Source organism: Hypomesus nipponensis, chromosome 19, assembly GCF_054491055.1.
Source record: "Hypomesus nipponensis isolate SF chromosome 19, ASM5449105v1, whole genome shotgun sequence".
NCBI classification, from domain to species: Eukaryota; Metazoa; Chordata; class Actinopteri; order Osmeriformes; family Osmeridae; genus Hypomesus; species Hypomesus nipponensis.
In genome coordinates, this window is record NC_140379.1 from 20,627,501 (window position 1) to 20,639,450 (window position 11,950).

The window sequence follows — 11,950 nt, forward strand, 5'->3', positions numbered from 1 at the left end:
TGCCAGCACCCGGCTCCTTCCCTCTGGAGGCCCGGAGCATAAATCCGTCCAATTCCAGCTCTCGGCCGGTACACGCGTAGGCAGCTACTACGACGCCCGCACCTGGGTCCTCCCTACTGGGGGCCCAGAGAATAGCCCCTCTCAATGCTGCTCCAGTTACACGGGCGACTGACACCACGACCGTCACGCCATAGCTGGCACGGTGGACCTTTCTGGAAGTCACGCCGCGTGATGACACACTCACTATCCCTCTGGTGACGACGTTCGGACGCCGTACTCGGCTACTAAACCGTAGACTGAAACAGAACCTTGTTCAGCACCTGAGAGGCTCTGGCGTATTGGAGGGAGCCACCCTCATCTTGGCCTATAAGAAAAACTGCAGTGTTGGAGAGTTCCTGGTCAGAAGTGGTCTTAGACCACTCAGCCAGGTTCCACAGCCGTCGCACACACACTTTTCACCCCTCGCTACCATTCACTGTCGAACGCTCCAGGTCAGACTTTCAGTAGCCTCCCTGCCGCTGTCGACTTGTAACGCAGTGTATGTGATCACGTGCAGTGCTTGCGGCCTGCACTATGTCGGCAAGATGGGTCATTCTCTCCAACAACGCCTCACCCAACATCTCTATAACATCAATAACTGCCGCAACCTAGACTCACACCTAGTCCCCCACTTCCTGAGATATGGAGCCGAATCTCTTAACATAAGCGGCCTGGAACACAACCCAGAGTGGACACGTAGACAAAGGCAGGCTGGCGAGAGAAAATTGATATGTAGGCTTTCCTCCTTATATCCTGGGGGCCTTAACGTCCGCACCTGAGTATGTGACATTTTCCTCATTTGGAGAATGAGTGCCACAGGGATAATTTCAATGCTTGGACCCTGTACTGATCAAGGCACTCACACTCCTGTTAGACAACATACCCGATCATCTACTATTACCACTAACCTTATTATAATCTGAGGACGTTTACCGTGACCCCATAGGGATCAAGACTCTAAGGATTACAACAATAAATATAGCTGCAAGCAGCGATGCGGGTTCCTCCTCAAAATGGCAAAATATTATAAAAATATACAAGCAAAACGATTTCATGTTTGGCTAACAACAATAGGCTGTATGGGGATTTGAACTCATGAGCATAAGGTTACAAGTCAGTCTCTCTATCCTCTCTGCTACACAACAACAGTTGGGAACCATGAGTGATGTCTGAGAAGTCTTGTGCAGTTGTCCCACGTTGGCAACAAACCAAACTAAACCTACTATATTCAACCGTGTTGGTTAAACATTACTAACTTGTTCATTCACTGTGTTAATGAAATGCAGTCCACGGCTACAAGCTAGCTAACGCTATACACGAGTCATTAACTTAATCATGCAAGCCCAGGTAACGAAACAATTGAAACCCATTCCCTTTCGACTACAATACCTCTGCTGTTAAGACCGTTTAAGAAATGTTGCAACAGGCTACAGTCTGAATCACGGATATAACTCTATGACATAAGTTACAATCAGGGGGTCAATTGGGGTTTGATATATCGGGGGGCTCTGTAATTTCTGGGTTTCGATGGCACATGTGTATGCACAGCCTACTAAACAGGTATCCTACTCAGTTTAATGACTAACGCAGACTACCTAACTCACTACCCTTCAAATACATTTATATAGTACTACTATGTGCCTCTTTCAGTTATATCTTTAACATATGAAACGTTGAGAGTGTACGATCTTGTGGAAAAAACATGAAAAACTGAACCTGACAACAGCTATGCTAGGCTCGCTGACATTCAGTTCTCGTTTGGCCAAACAACGGTTAGGGTCTACTGAAATTATTACCAAACTTAACTTTACGCTAGTAGCCTAACAAACTCATTCACTGTTGACTATATATAATATATTTAAGTTGTATGCATAATTTGTGATGAGTTACTTTGATTTAGTAATTGCTTCTCTTAGATGCTTGTTTGCCTTCGTATCTCGTGGCAGAAAATAACCGGAAATTACCAGGCTTCACACCTGTTTTTAGGTCACTCAATGATTTAATCATAGACATTCTTTATTATGTCTATGGATTTAATGGCCAGACATAGTAAAACAACAAAACTTTATTATTCATCAAATGCATACATTACATTTTTCTTTGGCATGTGGCAGCACAGTAAGAAAAAAGGCAGTAAACACATAACTGACAGCACACAAGCCTATAATACCAACAGTAGACTACATAGTAGATGGCAAACCAAAAGGGTAGACAAGCAACAAGTGAAATCAACGATCAATTGTGTTGACTTTCTATAGAGCAAGCAAATCATGACTTTTATAGTTGTTAATTACGAAAGGCAATTCACCTTTATATTAACTATAAAATAAACAATTAAACTAAACATTTAAGTAAATTGCATATCTTTGAAAAGACTGACTTACTGCCTGTTCTAAACAAGAAATGTTAATCTTTCCATCAATCAAGCTGTTGTAGTGAATATATATAATTTAGTGACTTTCTAGAAAGTTTCTGAGAAAACTGTTCATCAGATGACGACAGACTACCCAATGTACGCTGTGTGTGTCAGGTCCTTTCTGCAAAAAGCTATATTCAATAAATACTTACTACATTCTAGCAGCTTTGGGTGTATTTATTCTCAAATGTCCACCGCAAGTGTCAATACCCCTGAGGCATAGCAACTACCATGTAAAAGGAAAACTTGCCAGTTAAATGAAAAAGATTTAGATTTAGTATAACTTGTACTAAATCTGTAATAACACCCCTGTCAGCCATTTTGTATTGTACTGTCCGTCTCTGGAGGGCTGGCAGGCAGTGGCAAGCAGAGCCTGCAGGCAGGCAGAGCAGGCCAGCTGGATGAAGCCATCCTGGGGTCAAGGCTGAAGAGAAGCTGTCCAGCTAGAGAGGGGTAGTCCAGCAAGGGGTCTGTGTTGCTCACAGCAACCTCTGTTGCATCCTGATAGATAAATCTTTATTTGTCATTGTCACAGGTACAACAAAATTAATGTGCTTCCAGTCAGTGCAACATTCATTGGCCTAAAAATCAATAAAAGGATAAAATTACTAAAGTACTAAAACTACTAAATTAAACAACAATAACTAATAAATCAGAATAAATATACCTGAGACAGTACCATAAACAACACACCCATGTCATACATCCACAGTCATCACATAAAACATAACATGACATTGTGCACATAATTTTTTGGCAGCATTGACAGTGGTTATTGCAGTTGGATAAAAACTGTGTTTGAGTCTGTTTGTCCTTACCTTGATTGATCTGTACCATCTGCCTGACGGCAACATTTCAAGCAGGGAGTGCCCAGGATGTGAAGTGTCTTTTATGATGTTCTGGGCTCTTGAGACAACTGGATCTGTGTAGGTCTCCCAGTGCGGGGAGGTTGGCAGCCAACAATCTTTTGAGCTGTGTTGATGACCCTCTGGAGCATTGTCCTCTGAGCCACTGTACAGCTGGTATACCAAATGCCTATGCAGTATGTGAGTACACTTTCAATGGAGGCTCAGTAAAAGAACACCAGCAGTCTTTGTGTGATGTTACTCCTCAATTCCTGAGTAGTCTCAGGAAGGACAGTCTCTGCTGGGCCTTTTTCAGCAGTTCAGAGGTGTCCACACTCCAGGATAGGCTGTCCTGTATGTGGACCCCCAGGAAGCGAAAGTCTGCCACCCTCTCCACATTGATCCAGCTGATGGTCAATGGTGTGATCTCAATCTTCTTTCTCCTGTATTATATTATGAGTTATTTTGTCTTTGTAGTGTTAAGGAGAAGGTTGTTGGCCGTGCTCCAATTCGACAGCCGCTCCACTTCTTCTCTGTATCCCCCACAGAGATAAACCCCGCCACTGTGGTCTCATCTGCAAACTTTACAATGGTGTTACTGTGATGGACAGGGGTGCAGTCGTGTGTGTAGAGGAAGTAGAGCAGGGGACTGAGCACACAGCCCCGGGGGGAGCCAGTGCTGAGGCTAAGGGCTGTGGATGTGTGATGGCCCACTCTGACTGTCTGCGGCCAGAGAGGAAGCTGCTGATCTACCTGCATGTGGTATAAGGGAGCCCGAGGTCCCCAAGCTTAATCACTAGCTTGTGTGGGAGGATGGTGTTGAATGCAGAGCTGTAATCCACAAAGAGCATTCGCACATAGCTCCCCTGCTGCTCCAGGTGTGAAAGAGCGGCATGGAGTGCTGCCGCCACTGCGTCTCCTGTGGATCTGTTCGCTCTGTAGGCAAACTGGTGGGGGTGAAGGCTGCGGGGCATCCTCTGTTACACTCCGTATTTTTTGTTGAGCAGGCCTCTGCAGACCTTATTCAGAAAGTGAAGAAAAGATCCATGTCAGTTGTGAAAAATGAAGCTTTTTACATCTACACTTGACATAAACTACAGTTTTGACTGTGAAATGCAATGGCATTACTTGAACTTAAATTCAAATGTGTTGAACTGATGGAGACCCGGCCATGCAAAGTCACTCCAAACATTTGGCTCAATTCCAGGCTCTGGCAAGAGTATTTAGCTCTAAACTGGTCAATATACACATCTGACCAAAGACCAACTCGCCCTTTGCCTGTAAACAGTGATTCTGACTGTCAGAGACCTTTAAATACACTGACCGAGTGAAACTAGCCTGGCTAACGTAGGTCGCTTTCTCAGGAAAATGACAAATGAAATAGGCTTGTTTGGAAAGATCCTATATACTGGCTATTTTCAGCAGACTCTTGTCTACAAAAAGCAGCCCTCCCTGACGTTTTAGGAGTAAAATTGAGTGAACTCCAATATCGTTTACACACTGCCAGTGAGTGAGCGAGCCAAGTCTGTCACTGAGGCTAAGTCAAAACAATCAAATCAAATTTATTTGTATAGCCCTTTTTACACGCAAGCATGTCACAGAGGGCTTCACATACGCCCATAGAACTGCCCCTCAACCAACCTAAACCCTCAAGGAAGACAAGGAAAAACTCCCAGAAAAACTCCCAACGGGAGAAAAAATGGAAGAAACCTTGGGAGGAGCAATTCAGAGAGGGATCCCCTCCTCCAGAGACGGTTGGCAAGAGAGAGGAGCAGAACACAAGCTAAACATAGTCATACAGTGTCAATGGGTTTTGAAACATCAAAAATCCATTGTTCGGCTTTATAGACGTTGGATGGGACCTGGAAACTCGCTGTTGGCCGTCATGGAGGCTGGTTTCCAGTTGACGACCTGGTCCAGCGTTGGTAGACCGACGACCAGGCAGGTCCTGACAGCTCAGACCCCCCACACCACAAGGGATGAGTGGGGGGGACAGAGAGGAGAACAGGGATTAGAGAATGCCAGGAGCAGCTAACAGTTTCAGTCGTAATAGAATGAGATCCCCACCGGTCAAGTGTGGACTAGTGCAGCAATTTAACAAAGCTAAGAGGGTATTTGATGCAGCCCCACACACCAAGACAGCAACAGCCCCCCTTGGTTGGAACATGAAATCTGTTCCAGGGGAAACAACTCTAAAATAGGTTATATTTATACGAATAAGGATGAAAACAACCAGCCCCCCGTTGTCTCCAACTAGTAAACTATAACAATTAAAATATACAGCAACGGAACTATTACAGTAACTGTAGTGTCCTCTAATCAGTCACTTCCATCTTGACGCCGTAGGAGTTTTCAATATTGAATTTGTTTATTTAAACTTAGGTGTTGTCACAAAATATCAATGGTAAAGTAAAAGGTGCAAAAACAGATTCAGAAAAAATTGAAAAACCATATGCCTGCTAGCGTCTCTAAACTCCAACTTTCCACAACAGGCTCTCTACCAAACGCAACACACAATGCCATCTTCTTGTAGGGATTCACCTCCTAATTAAACACGATTAACACAGGTGAGGCGATCAATTAACTGTTCTAGGTGCCATTACTTGGTTCTGCCAGCAGGGTCATAATCTCGACTTGAAATCAAAGAATTTCTAACAAATCATAAATGGCTCCTACAGTAACAATATACAATAACAGGTTTACTTTATTTGTAACATTTAAATGGGCAGTGTGAACATAAGCTAAAATTACAATTTAAAAGTTACATGTGATACACACATAGGCAAACGCACACCCCAGGTTTACATAGAAAGTACACACATTTAACAATCATAGGATTGACTAAACAGGAACGTTTTTAATCTAGTTTTAAATGTCGAAACAGTATCAGCCTCCCTAATTGAGACAGGTAATTTGTTCCAGAGAAGAGGTGCTCTATATGAGAATGCCCTACCTCCAGCAGTTTTTTTCTTAATTTTGGGTATTACCAGATAGCCGGCATCTTGAGATCTTAGAGTCCTTGCGGGGCAATAGGGTGCAAGGAGACCGGAGAGGTACAGTGGTGCCAATCCATGTAGAGATTTGTAAGTTAGTAGTAAAACTTTGAAATCAGCTCTGGCTTGGATAGGGAGCCAGTGTAAAGAGATAAGAGTAGAGGTTATATGATCAAACTTTCTTGTTTTTGTCAATAGTCTAGCAGCAGCATTTTGTACCCGCTGTACATTTTTCAAGTAGGTAATTGGGAGGCCAGAGAACAACACATTGCAGTAGTCCAATCGGGACGTAACAAAAGCATGTATTAGTTTTTCAGCATCATCCTTTGAGAGGAATTTTCGTATTTTGGCAATATTACGTAGATGGAAAAATGCAGTTCTGGTGATTTGTTTAATATGGTACTCAAACGAAAGGTCTGGGTCCAATGTGACTTCTAAATTTTTTACCAACTGGCTTTGAGATACTTTGACACCATCTAAGTTTAAGGTCAGATTGGATAAATTATTTCTGTATTTTTTAGGGCCAAAAATTTGAACCTCGGTTTTATCCGAATTAAGAAGAAGGAAATTTGCTGTCATCCAAGTTCTCAACCCGGAAACACATTTTTCCATAGCATGTAGAAATTCTCCAGGCTTTATGGACATGTATAGCTGAGTATCATCTGCATAACAGTGAAAATTTACCCCAGAGCTTCTAATTAACAATGTACCCCCGGGACACAGTCTCACTCCACTTGCAAGTTTTCCACAAATCACAAAACTAATCGGAGCATCTGGCTAAAAGCACAATTCCCACATCTCCTAAAGGCTGCCCTCAACATTTTTGGTGTCGACCAAACTGTGAAATGGTGAACTTGTGAACATGACGCGACCAAAACATGGCTGCCGCCTAAGCGGTCTCCCTGGCGCATAGGCTTATTACAAAGACTTTCTCGACCCAAATCAAAATTCTGAGTTGACAGGTCTGTGGGGAATTGCTTGTTCTCCTAGAAGCTGCCCTACTCTAGCTTTTTGATGAATTCGCCGAGATGCTACAGTAACCTACATGATTCAGTAATTACACAGAGGGAAAAAGCTCGCTACTTTTCGAGTTCGGTTTTCCGTCACTTCAAACGCACGATTTAAAGGTCTCAAAGTGCTGAAACCTTCACCATCATTCAAGAGTAGTGTACTTTCACAAACCCAATCATTGATTCTAGCTTAAAATGTGTAAAAATAGGACTTACCGAACGTGGCTGCCTCAAAGCCGGCTATCAGGTGATTCCAGTTGAAAACAACAATGGCCGCCAAAAAATTAAATATTTGTACCGGCGAGCAGCAATTGGAAGCGAAATGAGGGTGAAGGTGGGGCTTGTTCAGCACACCATTTCCAGAAAGGATGTGTGTGCGTCTCGCCAAGCTCGCGCGTGTGTCAAGTCGGTTGACCACCTGTCCCTCTTTGTGCTGTATAGCACAGCATTTTTAATGTGCGGAACAAGGGGTGAAAATGCTGTGCGACACAACGCAAAGCGGGTATCAGCTCCTCTGATACCTCCAGACGCAGCGTTCCAGGATATCCGAAAACACCAGCAGAGTGTTTGGGAACATCTCCATGATGGCCCCCAGGTCTCGCTTTATCTGCCTCGTCAGGTCTACCCCGGTCAGTTGGCCGAGGTCGTTTCCCCTGACGTGGAGCACCATTATGTCCGGGCTGGGAAGCATGCCACGCTTCTCACGGAGCTTAGACACAAGGTCTGCCCACCTCATGCCCCTCACCCCTACCCATTCAATATGGCACTCCAGTGCAAGATCGGGGTACAGTCCGACCTCCGCGTGCCGCGCAAACCAGTAGACCAACGAGCTGCCAACGATCCAGACGTGGGAACGACTTTGGTTTTCCATGGTGTGATATGATCCAACATTTGCCTCTTATATACTAGCTGGCTTCCCGCTTCTTCTTTTTCAAACAATGCAAGGCTAACATCTGCCTGTTTATTTGCCGCCTGTGTTGTTTTTATTCACAATATTCTCATTGGTTGGCCTTGAAGACAAATATAGCTGTATATTATTTCTGAGACACCCGTCCTATTATGTAATTTTAACGCCGTGAATGGCATCATTTGAGTAATGAGGGCAAGCACAGGCTTATTGATTACTTAAAAACCGTGTTCATTATGCATGATAGTGGAGCCTAGTTAGAGAAGGATTTAGCAGTTTTATTATTACAAGCCTATTTTATTAATAATTGTCAGAGTAACCTCAAACCTTTCTTTTGTTTCTTTGACCTTACATTTTCTTTGAGGGCTTAGTGGTCTCGGTTTAACATCATTATTTATAGTGACATCATTACCGGACACTGTTAGCTTGCAATGTAGACAAAGAATGCTCGTGCAACAAAGTTGTAACTTGGTAACAAGTAGCCAGCTAGAAAAGTTTGTAGCCATATAAAGGCCTATATATATAGGCTACTTGATTTGGCTGCAAGATTCGCTGATTTTGAGTGTCCAAGATATGATGGATTCTGATCTGTATCAACAGTCTAGCCATGTAGCTTAGCCTTGTCCGGGAAGAGTGGATTTTTTTAAAGGCAGATCTGGAAGATAAATTTAGTTGCACCTGGTTAGAAACACATCGAATTTAATGCAATTTTACACAACACATAAATGATTCAAAAATGAACACCCATCTTTGCTGTATTGAAAGGGTCCCGTGTAAGCGATGGGACGTCTATTGCATTCGTCTATGTGTAGGGCAGTGTTTCTCAAGTGGTGGGTCCCGACCCAAAAGTCGATCGCAAGCTGGTGTAGGTCATTCTGATTAATAAAAGCATCTTACTACATGTTTTATGTTATTTAAAAGTAAACTCAGAAACGTATGAATGTAAAAGGCATATTTGTAAACCACTCTGATCTGTTGTAATGTGTAACCTATAACTATGTAAACCGAACATTTAACTTACTTGACTGTAAAGAATGACTTTGTATTCTAGCTGACCAACAGCGCAAAGACAACAAAGCTGACGAGATGTAATATATATAGTGCTATATATATCTGGCTACTACAGTACGGCACTATCTGGTGGCTGGACGAATTGTAAAGTAACCTCCCGAAAGCGGTCTGGAACGGACGACGAAAGGTAGAAAATTAGCTGTAGGATTAACAGCTAGGCTAACTAATTTGTCGTTATACTGTAGGCTACCTCCCCAGGCCAAAGCGATCTGGAACGGAAGACTACAAGGTCGCAAGTTAGCTCTAGCTCTAACTTACGGTCTAACACCTTTGGTAACAGATAGTAGCAGAGATGTGCCGGTGTAACAGCTAGAGCTAACTTCTCTGTGAAAATAGGAGACCGTTTACACCGTTTACGAAAGTAGAGCTAGACTAGCTAGCTAGCTCTACAGTAGCTATAATCATCAGCATACATATTTCACAAGTGTTTCGTATCACAATTTTAAATGAGTAAATGAAGCATAGCGCAAGTTCAGTCAGGCAAGACCAATCCCTGCACTCGGGCATACTCGATAATGTCCACTACTCACTCCTCCCGCTAAGAGCGCTCTACTTCCTCTGTTCCTAAGTCGGGCTTTCTTTCGGGTTCATTTCGAGTTGCCTCCCATCTATCAATTAACGCTGTCACATGATCCTGTGCCTTTTAAATACGAGTCTCTCCCTGTGTAGTTTGTCCATGCTATCATGCGCGCGACCCTCCACCTCCCCATCGCCACCCGTTGGTCGTCGGCTGCCGCCACTGCCACCAGTGTCTGGACTCCATGGGGGATTCTTCTTCGGATGTTGGGCAGGCGCCCATTGATCTATAATTCCCTGGGGTCTAAGCTCCAAACACTTTAGTACATTTATCATTCTGTAAATAAACATCTTTCACTCATCCCAGGTCTCTCCTGATTGAAATGGTTATCACCATGGCTAGTCAAATCGTTTACTTGTAATGTAATAAAATAATAAATCCAAAAACGAAAATGTATTTGTGAGGAATGTTTAATTAACGATTGAAAACAGATGTAGCATTATGTTGTATGTATGCCCTGTGTCACCCGGGCAACAGAGGCTATGTCATGATGACTCATGATGCTAACGCATCAGCCGCAGACCACTCTTTCCGAAAATAGATGTACTAGCTTAATAACAATGCGTACATCATATTATACACTACATTTCATAATTTTGTTTTATGACAATGTTAAATGAGTAAATAGTTCACCCTGGCCTCTTTGCTTGTCGCGTTTCTAGTTAGCCTATCATCTCCCAGAAGTTAACAAGCTGTTAAACTAATGTTCTGCAACAGGTAGTCACGCGTGTGTTAGTGACGTTAGCAACGTCAGTGACTGTGGATAGCAAGTTAGCCACCGTTAGCTTCACTTTTCACCCCAAAAAATCCCAATACAGGCAACTCAATGGCTACCAAAACGAAACGTTTGACACCGAGGTTGTCTATGTAGTCCAAATATTAACAAAGTTTTAGGGGGGCAAAAAGAAATAATAATAATAATATATATGTGAGATAACAATGGTTTGTGCTTGCCGAAGGCAAGCACACCCCAATGATAGGTTTCCTCCTACCGGAGGAACCCTAATTAGAACTAGAGAGGGTACAATTTCTGGGGAAATTGTAGGGTGTACTTGCTTGCTTCAGTTGCAGGTGGGTCCGTTTTCCCTTCTAGTGATATTTCAAGCATTTAGCCTACTCATATTGCATAATTCATTAAGAACACTCTTTGAAACAAGGAACCCCCTTTGAAACAAGCTACTGTAACGGTGCGTTCACACTGCAGCGGGGCGTCGTCTTCCAATTCATTTTCAATTAAACCAGGCGTTGACGCTCACATTAAGGGAAGGCGACCGGGGCGTCGAAAGTTTGATTTTCTCAACTTTATGTAAATGAGGAGCGTGAAAACGCTGGCGTTGGCCAATCGGGTTGGTTTCTTGTTTCTTGTAACGTAGCAACTGTTGGTAATGGTAAAAATTTATAGGTTTAACAATTTCAAGATGGAAGAGCAACTCATCGTATGTGTCTTCATACCCAGTATCAAGGGCGTAACCATGCATTCTTTGAGGGGGTCGTGTCCCCCCCAATATTGAGCAAATACCAATCTGTCCTCCCCAATATACAGCAGAAAATATGTAAAATATATGTTCTGTTTTTATGAACCCAGTCAATGGATCGGTCTTATGTCTTATTTATTTTCAATGTATTTCCGTTTATTAAGAAAAACATAAGTGTGTGAATCCCCCCTCCTAATTGTACACTTCTGTGATCCACCTTGGATCATCATCACAAACAGAAAATGGCATGGTAAAATGCATGGTTACAAACCTGAAACTAGTGTTAGAAGTCACCGAACTATCCATATTCTTCAAACAGATTTATCAACCCCTGTTTTATCTGTTAATACCCCACAGATGAAACTGGCCCTTCTAAATGTTAGATCACTAAATAACAAAACATTTCTAGTCAATGATCTGGTCAAAGAAAACAAATGAGACTGCATCTGTTTAAGAGAAACCTGGCTAAACAACGACACGGCAACAGCAACTTTGATAGAAGCGTGTCCACCAGATTACAGCTTCCACCAAGTTTCTAGGAAATCCAAAAAAGGTGGAGGAGTCGCAGCTATCTTCTCTGAACTATTGTTCAAAATCACTGAGCTAGGTGAATTCAA

At 42.9% G+C, this 11,950-nt stretch overlaps 1 long non-coding RNA gene across 1 annotated transcript; it reads right to left on the reverse strand.

Annotated features, from left to right (window-relative positions):
- Nucleotides 1-2,075: 2,075 nt before the first annotated feature.
- Nucleotides 2,076-5,744, reverse strand: LOC146250689 (uncharacterized). The gene is made up of 3 exons (XR_014732271.1): nt 5,163-5,744; nt 3,274-4,319; nt 2,076-2,956 (listed from the first exon to the last, which is right to left on the reverse strand). It is a non-coding gene; the product is annotated as an uncharacterized LOC146250689 (long non-coding RNA).
- Between the last annotated feature and the right edge of the window lie 6,206 nt (nt 5,745-11,950).